Source organism: Lagenorhynchus albirostris, chromosome 6, assembly GCF_949774975.1.
Source record: "Lagenorhynchus albirostris chromosome 6, mLagAlb1.1, whole genome shotgun sequence".
Classification (NCBI taxonomy): Eukaryota; Metazoa; Chordata; class Mammalia; order Artiodactyla; family Delphinidae; genus Lagenorhynchus; species Lagenorhynchus albirostris.
In genome coordinates, this window is record NC_083100.1 from 8,563,646 (window position 1) to 8,573,083 (window position 9,438).

Below are 9,438 nucleotides of genomic sequence, written 5' to 3' on the forward strand. Positions count from 1 at the left end.
TGTAAAACAAGTTGGATATTAAACCTAGAAAACTGGTTATATACAGGGTTCTGACCTCCAGATTTCCTCACCAACTTTTTAGGGAGCTAATGGCACAGAGAACACTTTACCTACCTTGCCCCTCAGCTGCAGCAAGGACAGGACATTCCAGGGAAAAGTGACTCACAAAGAACTTATCCTAAACGTATCTTAAAACTTCATTTATTTTATGATCTCCCACTTGTTAAAAGTATTATACTTAGAATAGGGCATTAACAATTTCATGAGGTTTAGAAAAAAATTTTGCCTGCGAACATAAATACAGAGCTTTGCCTGGGAGCCTAACGCAAAGAGCTTTACCTAGTTGATTACCATAAAAGACTGATATAGGTTGTGAGGGCTATAAACTCAAAAGCACATAAAAAATTCTTTTATGTTTCTCAGTCTAATAATAGTTCCAACTCTGACACCTTCTTCAGAAAATTTGTTAAGACAAGGAACGACAAATTCTTTAATTAGCTTAGACATTCAACCTCTTCAAGAGTACAATAAAATCATAATATTCTAGGTTTATTTTAATTTTTCAACAGGCAGCTCTAAAAGGACAAAAGAATTTTTCTAAGCAATGATCGCAATGCAAACATTCACTGAAAGCAAAACTTACATTAATCTTTATCCAAATACATAATACATGTTGGTATATATGTCTAATTTTTAAAACTAAGCTAATAAATGATAAAATTATATCATCACCATCTTGAAACTGGTAATGAATTAATGGACAACAGCATCATTATCAAAGACGCTAACATCATGAAAAGAGAAACAACTAGACCTTACACCTTATGTGCACTGCCAGCCCCTTCTTAATAAAAAAGGAGGAGGAGGAGAGGGAGGAAGGAGGAGGGGAAGGAGGAGAAGGAGAAGAGAAAGAGTGAAAAAATTGAACCAGAATGTGACCAAGCCTCTAGATCTAACTATCAATTTACAGGAAATATAGAAGACCAAAAAACATTATATTACACACAGGGATGCAACTGAGAAAGAGGGGGGCAAGGCAAGGGAAGGAGAAAGAACCTGCAAATTAATAGAAAATACACTAACTCTTTAATAACAATTCATAAGGCTTTTTTTCAGTTATTTTAGATAATTCTGACTCTCCTTGAATGTTAGCTTTTCTATGTAAACATTTATCTCTTTAAGATAATGTCACAAAATAATTCCTGTAGTTTGTTTTAATGGCTTTGGATCAACATTTAAAACTAAGTATTTAAATGACTAATCCCTGATCAGCAATACAAGTTCATCTCTATGTCTCTGTGAACATATTTAGAAAAATAAATGTCTAGAAATGTTCAAGTCACAGGAAAAATAGTGGATTTTGTTATATTGGCTGGGGATAGTTAGAGAGCAAGGAATTCAACACTTTGATTAGCACAAAATGTGTTACCTATGACTTAGCTTTTCCTCATATTTACATTTTGATATATTAAATTTAAAAGTATATTTACTCAGACAATTACAAATTTGCTAGCTGCATTTGTTCTCAACAATGGAGCTACATGTTGTGGGAATTCTAGCAACATTTCTTGCTCTATTTCTTGGCTAGTTTATAAAAATTTAAAAAGTGAATACCATTAAAAGAGGGGAGATATTTAACATTTTGAATTTTGTTTTCATCACAACATAAAACATACATAAAATATTATCACAAAAATAACTGAAAAAGAAGAAAACAGTTTCATTTCCCAAAAACACTTCTGTCCTATGAAACTCTGTATCCTAAGCTACTGCTATTTGTAGTTTTTTACTACCGTTTTTATGAGGTTTTTTTTACCATCAATTTAGTATTTACTGAATTATCTATCTACTACATGTAAAGTACCACAAGGAAAACAAAACCACACAGATCTTGCCCCAAACCTTACAAATTTAGTGCAATCTTTAATGTTTCTTTTTTAACATCTTATTGGACTTCAGAAAACTAAAAATAATTATAGTTTTAGACAAGCTTTTGGTAAGTTTCCAAACAGATTAATTTCTTTCAGGTGCTGCCAAAATGGAGTGAAAATATCTCAAATAGGTGAGAAGAAAGTAGACTGAAAAGATTTATATAAAGAAACTGCTACTTCACCATAATAAGAAACATGGCTCTGAAAAATCTCAGATTGCATTCCTGAACCTAGAGAAATGTGTAACATTCAGAAAGTTACAGAATTATCAGCATGTTTCCCCCTGCCCTTCAAATCATCACACTAAGAAATGAAAAATTCTCTAGAGGGGGTTCAACAGCAGAATTGAGCAGGCAGAAAAAAGAATCAAATAAGGTTAACTGATAATATTAAGTTAGGTTAATTGAGAATTGAAGTTAGGTTAGTTGAGATTATCCAATCTGAGGAGCAGAAAAAGAATGAAGCAAAATGAACAGAGCCTAAGAGACCTGTGGGTGACACAAAACACACCAACATACGCATAATGGGAGTCCCCAATGGGAGAAGAGAAAGAGAAGGCTGAAAGAACTCTTGAAGAAATAATAGCCAAAAACTTCCCAAATTTTGATGAGAGACTAGAAACTTAACAAACTCCAAGCAGGATAAACTCAAAGAGAACAGTGAACAAAAAAGACAAAGACTACATTCTAGTAGGAGAAAGACAATAAACAATAAATGATAAAGTAAGTAAAAAGGTGAAGTTCTAAGGAGAACCAAAAAAGTAAATCAAGGTAAGGCGTATTGGAAGAGCCAAGAGAAGGGGGCATTTTGCAGTATTCATTAGAGTAGTCAAGGCAGGCTTCAATGATAGGTGATATTTAAGCAAAGAAAAGAAGGCAGTGAAGAAGTGAGCCAAGTGGCTATCCAGAGAAGGAGTATATTAGGTAGAGGAAACAGCTCAAGCAAGGGCCCTGTGGGGGAATGACGCCCAGCATGTTTGAGGAGTGGCAAAGAGGCTAATAGTTCCAGTGTAGTGAAGAGGGGAAGAGTAGTTGAAAACAGGGCCAGACTATAGGAAACTTGGTTTTTACTATGAGTGAAGTGAAGGGCAGTCAGGATTCTAAGCAAAGGAATGATATGATCTGACTTGTTTATAAATGGTAATTTTGGCTGCTCTACTGAGACCAGAGGGCAAAGGTAGAAGAAAGAAGATGAGTTAAGAGGCTATCTCACAAATCTGGTTAAGATATAACTGTGACTCGGTGGTAGTCATGAACATGGGGGAAAAAGTTTGAAATTTGGTACATATATTGAAGTAGAATAAACAAGATTTCCTGATGGTAAGACGTGAAAAAAAAGAGACTGGAAGAATGCAACGGCCTTTAACTGAGATAAAGAAACCAATAGATAGAACAGATTTGGAGGGAAAGGGCAAAAGTTCAATTTTGGACATTTTGAGTTTGAGATGTTTTTAGACATCTAAGGGAAATACTGAGTAGGTAATTGAATGTAACAGTCTGGAGTTTGAAGGAAAGGCCTAGGCTAGAGATACAAATTTGGGAGTTTTAGTATATAGGTAGTATTCAAAGCCTTAAGTGTGTCTGAGATCACCAAGTGTGAAGGGAGAGGAGATCCAGAAATGAGTCCCAGAGGAGCCCCAATATTAAACAGGTTGAGATGAAAGAGAACAAGTAAAGGAGACTACACAGGAGTAGTAATGAGGTAGGAGAAAATCCAACAGTGTGGTCTAGTGGAAGGTAAGCAAAGAAACTATTTTAAGGAAGGGGAAGGGGAAATGATCAACTGGGTCAAATGCTGCTGTGAAGTAGGCAGAGTAGGTTACATCACCTCCTTTTTACAAATGTAGAAATTAAAGCTCAGAGAAATTGGTTTGTCTGAGCTCCTAACCCTTAAGTATGCTGCTTGTCTCATCTCATGACCACAAGATCACAGTCATTGGGCTGGAAATAGAGTTTTAGGAGTTTTTTTCAACAAGTTAATGGAAAAGCATAAGAGTGAATGGAAGGAGAAAATGAAGAAGGAGAAAAGTCAACAGGATAGGAACCTCTGAAAATCTACATATTAAGAGGGTAGAATAAGACTTAGAAAAGATTCTGTAAGAAAGACAAAGAACGCAGGCAGGATAAGGTGTCTTTGGTTTTTGTGTGTGTGTGTGTAGGAACCTCTCTCCCTCTCCTGGACCAGCCCCTTCTCTCCACCCACCCACTCCACGGCCCCCCAGTCCATTCTCTACTCTGTTGCCCAACAGCAGGTTTCCCCTGAGGTGCATGGAAGCCACAGGAAGCAGGCCTTCGTGCTGCCTTCAGGACCTTCGCCTAGGCGTACTGCCTTCAGGACCTTCGCCTAGGCCATCCCCTCCCACCCCTTGGTCTGACACCCTCTGGGCTCATCTTTAGGCACCTGTCCCTCCCGAAGTATTCCTCCTGTTTTAGGCTGTAACAGCATTTATCACACTGCACAGAGGACCGCCCTGTTCCCCGCGCAGTCTGCAGGGTGGAAATACTGTGGCAAACACACCTCTCAGAATTACTAGAAATTGACCTTCCCTCTCTGAGCATGCTGCCTTATCTGTAAAACAAGATACTGATAGTCTGTGATTATGGTGGGGATTGAATAAGATTTTTTAAAGCAGCAGGTACTGCCTACGTTGGGTGCAAAATGAAATGGGAGCTTTAAAAAAGAACTTCTGACAGCTGCAGCTGTTCCTTGCAAACTGCAGGACACGGATCCAGCCCACGACCGCAGTCTTGTGTAGTATATTCAGGCCGCACTGAACACGGGACCTGCAGGCGGCGGAGCGGACTGTGTTGATGGAACAGAACCTAGAACTGGGGCGATGGGCTGAGGCCCAGCGGTGACAGGTCGCTTCTAACGGCTCCCGGGCACCCAGAGCCCGGAGCTGCACTGGGGTGCCGGGTGCCATGGTTCCGGGGTGCAGAGGTTCCGGGGTCTCGAGGTCCCGGAATCCCACGGTCCAAAGTGCCGGAACGCGACCCAAACCCAGCCCCGACCAGCGGCCCTCGCGCTGACGGCCCCGCCCCTCAGATAAGGTGTCTTTGAAGTAAAAAAAAAGATACAAGTTTTAAAGAGAAATGCTCAGTCAACAGTGATGAATACTGCACAAAATCAACAATTGGTGTTAATTAGTGACTTTCTAAGAGTTATTTTAATAGAATGTTGGGGATAAAAATCTGATTACAAGGGTTATAGATTAGGTGGGTAGTAAGAAGGAAAAAGGATAGGCAATTCTCTAAAGAAGTCAAATGATGAAGGAAAGAGACTTAAGGGATAAGGAAAGGTTTTTATTTTTCATTAACTGTAAACCTGAGCATGTCTGCAAGAAAGAACTTAAAGCTGAGGAAATGAATATTCAAGGCATGGATTCTATGTGTGAAAAAGAAGATACTTTATTCAGCAAGATTGCAAAGAATTACCGTAAAGAGTTGGGACTAAGGATTTAAGTAGAAGTTAGTTATGGTAAAGAGGAATGACAACATGATCCCAAACGATAGGATGGATGAAAAGAAAGACATTTTAAGAAGTTGAAAGGTGACAGAGCTTTCAGATGGGTCTAAGTCTTTCGTTAAAATAAGATGTAAGAGACTTCCCTGGTGGTGCAGTGGTTAAGAATCTGCCTGCCAATGCAGGGGACATGGGTTCAAGCCCTGGTCTGGGAAGATCCCACATGCCGTGGAGCAACTAAGCCCACGTGCCATAACTATTGAAGCCTGAGTGCCATAAGTACTGAAGTCTGAACACCTAAAGACCGTGCTCTGCAACAAGAGAAGCCACCATAATGAGAAGTCTGGGCACCACAAGGAAGAGTAGACCCCACTCGCCGCAACTAGAAAAAGCCCGTGCGCAGCAACCAAGACCCAACACAGCCAAAAATAAATAAATTAATTAAAAAATAATAATAAGAGGTAAATTCAGTCACCAGGGAAGAATGAGCGAAGTTTTAGCTCTTTCACTGATCTCGTCAAAGAGAGTGAACAAGAAAGGAATTAAAAAAAAAAAAAGCCTGGGCTTCCCTGGTGGCGCAGTGGTTGAGAGTCCGCCTGCCGATGCAGGGGACACGGGTTCGGGCCCCGGTCTGGGAGGATCCCACATGCCGCGGAGCGGCTGGGCCCGTGAGCCATGGCCGCTGAGCCTGCACGTCCGGAGCCTGTGCTCTGCAATGGGAGAGGCCACAACAGTGAGAGGCCCGCGTACCACAAAAAAAAAAAAAAAAGCCAAGAAATATTTGAGCTGCACTGAGGGCCCTGTTGAAGTGAGTTAGTCTTAGCTGTACCATATCTATAATTATCAGTATATGCGTTTGCACCCCTCATGAAATTATAAATTATATTGATATAAAGGCAGAAAATGTTTATCTTGTTCATCACTGTATCTCCACAAGCTAACGGAACTCAATGAATACTTCGCAAATGAATGAATATGTAGTGGACACAATCCACATATTGTCAAAAATTCCTTAGTGTGTTAGTGTTTGAAAGATACTATGACTGAGAGATAAAAAATATCTTTGACTGATATTTAAGTTGTCAAGATATTAGACTGTCCCTTTAAGTAGAAGACAGAATCTGTTCAATAAATTAAAAGGCATCAGGGATAAAAATAAGTATTTTAGAAAAAAAGTACCAATTAGGTGTTTTGGTTATGGTCACATTAGAGTTTGAGTTTGACCTTTAAGCTACTTTAGTAAGAATTAATTTATCTGGAGTTCTTGGTAAATGAGATATTCTACACAAATAAAGTTTCCAGATATTTGAAATCTCATTCTACCATTTAGAATCATACTTTTATATTTTTTTGTCATTTTGGATGAAAATTAAAAAAAATGCATTTCACGTATTCCTGTCATCCAAAACAGAGCTGAATAAAGATGATTTAACCTTTATTAAATATATGGTAGTCAACACTATGGTATCAATTACACCACAGAGTTGTGGAGGGCTGAGTTATGAGAGCTACAAGTCTCTATTGTGAGTAGACCTACACGCCTAGACTTGTTAATTCCTGTTTTTTAATTGGCCCCCTTTGCTATTACCAAAGTGCTTGTCCACCTCTTAATCTGTTACTCTACTCTGGAGAAGGGAGGGAAACGTGTTTGTTAAAACTGTCTCAAATATTAAAACAATAACAACAAAAAAAACCGTCTGAAGAGTGAATTTATCAATGGATATTCTTTTGTACTATTTAGATTTACCACCATGTGCAAATGTTTGTTTTCATTAAAGATGGGGGACAGAAGTTTTTGTGAGTGTGTTTAGAGCAAAAAGATTTGGAGTGGGGACTTATAGACAGCCTTCTGCCTAATGTGCATGAGGTTTTAGAACACAGGTTTAGTTATTTGCCAACTGAGAGATTCATCTACCCTTTTATTATTATTATTTTGCTTTCTCTCCGATTATCAGCTATGCTTCTAATAACTCAAGGTTGCCAAATAAGTAGTTGTTCTAGCTAGTTATGTCCTTTAGCCATTAAACTAATTAAAAATACAAAAATAAAATAAAAACATTCCAAGAACCAATTTTAACTACTTTTAGTTAAGGTTTAAAAAAAAAAAGTGAGGGACTTCCCTGTGGTCCAGTGGTTAAGAATCTACCTTCCAATGCAGGGGACACAGGTTTGACCCCTGGCAGGGGAACTAAGATCCCACATGCCGTGGGGAAACTAAGCCCATGAGCCTCAACTACTGAGCATGCGAGCCACAACTAGAGAGCCCGCGTGCTCTGGAGCCTGCGTGCCACAACAAAAAGATCCCACATGCTGCAACCAAGATCCTGCGTGCTGCAACTAAGACCCTATTCAGCCAAAAATAAAATAAATAAATAAATATTAAAAAAAAAGAAAGTGAGGGAATGTGGGTGAGAAGGGTCGGCATTGGCACAGTATTATAAAATAATAATGTTTGGTATTTTTATAATATACTCAATGAATATTTTAATAAATTTATCTGTAAACACAAATCAATGAAGGTTTCTTTCATACAAGTCTTTTCATTAAATATAATGATGCTATTTTCAATCTGACATTACTTGTTTTGCAGATACCTATCTGCCTGCATGAGCACAGGGGTCAAATTGTGGTTCAGAATAAAGCAGTTATTTTAAGATATTTTCATAGTCCTGAAGAGAAATTCTGGCACATTAAAATCCATCTGATTGTTCTTGAGGATTATTTTATTCGTTTTCACCCAAAATTCTTAGTAAATATTTTTTGTAAAATATTGAATTTTGAGTTAAAATAAAACAAATATTGAATAAAATCTGAAGTGCTCAGTAGAACTGAAATGAACAAAATATTTTCCAATAACTTTCACACAAGGGAAGGAATATAAATTTGAAACAGGGCATAAATGCTGTTGCCAATGTAGAAGTAATTAAATAATTTTAAACTATGAGCAATCTATGATGATCTTTATTTATTTTTTGCCACATGGCATGCGGGCTCTAGTTCCCTGACTAGGGATCGAACACGTGCCCCCCTGCAATGGAAGCACAGAGTCTTAACCACTGGACCGCCAGGGAAGTCCCCTATGATGACCTTTTAAAAGGAAACCTTGAGAATGCTGAAGTTCTAGTACTAAGCTAGTCTTACAGTTTAAGGAAAACTCAGATAGAATAGCTGATAAGACTTTTACACTAATTTTCTGAAATAAGGCAGAAATGTATTTTCATTATATATCACATACTTTCCCCAATGTATCTGTGAAAAAAAAAAAACTGCCAATGAACCAACTCCCAAATCCAGAGGCCATCTTTTTAAAAGCAAGCAATGAAAAAGTCTCTTCTAAAACTTATGTAAGCATGTAGAATTCAAACCTTTCTGTATTCTTCTATATAAGGTTGTAACCAGAGCAAATTAATTGTGTTCCACAACAAAGGCATAAAAGCTGGATAAGAATCTTGTTTCACTGGTAGAAATTAGAGCTCTGGAAATCACTCTAAGGTTCACTGGGCAGAACCTTCATGGAATTAAAGCTCTAGTATCTCTAGATTGTATCTTATTCTTTCTCAAATGGGAAAAACAGCCTAGGGTTAATCTAAAACAAAACTACGTTAAGCTAAAATGACAGAGTTTATTACAGTCCCCCCAATATTAAAGAGAGCTCTTAAGAATATAACTTGAATAAGGGTCACGAACTGGTTTAACATACTTAACTAGTGATTTTATGAGTTATAATGAATGCTGCTACTCTCTAAAAATGAATGTATCAAAGATGAAATAACCTCCTTGGCACGCTTACAGCTATACAACACATTTGTTTCATTGCTTTCAAGCACCAGTGCTGGAGGCTCAGAATAAGTCAATGGGAGGAGGACTTCAGTCACAGCAGCATCTGGTCTACTGAGCAGATAAGATGACATGCTTGGGAGAGTAAAGAGCAAGCAAGAGGTAAGTATTTAACAAATAAATACAGAGTTGATCTAAAGAGTTTTCTTTTTTACTTTCTTCACAAACTCTGCTACCATAATCTTTTATTTCTATTCAGTGGTTAAAA

General features: G+C 38.0%; 1 protein-coding gene across 2 annotated transcripts in view; it reads right to left on the reverse strand.

Annotated features, from left to right (window-relative positions):
* The window catches only part of PSMD1 (proteasome 26S subunit, non-ATPase 1), a 105,681-nt gene that overhangs the window by 45,041 nt on the left and 51,202 nt on the right, over nt 1-9,438 (reverse strand). The gene's annotated exons all lie outside the window — the stretch shown is intronic.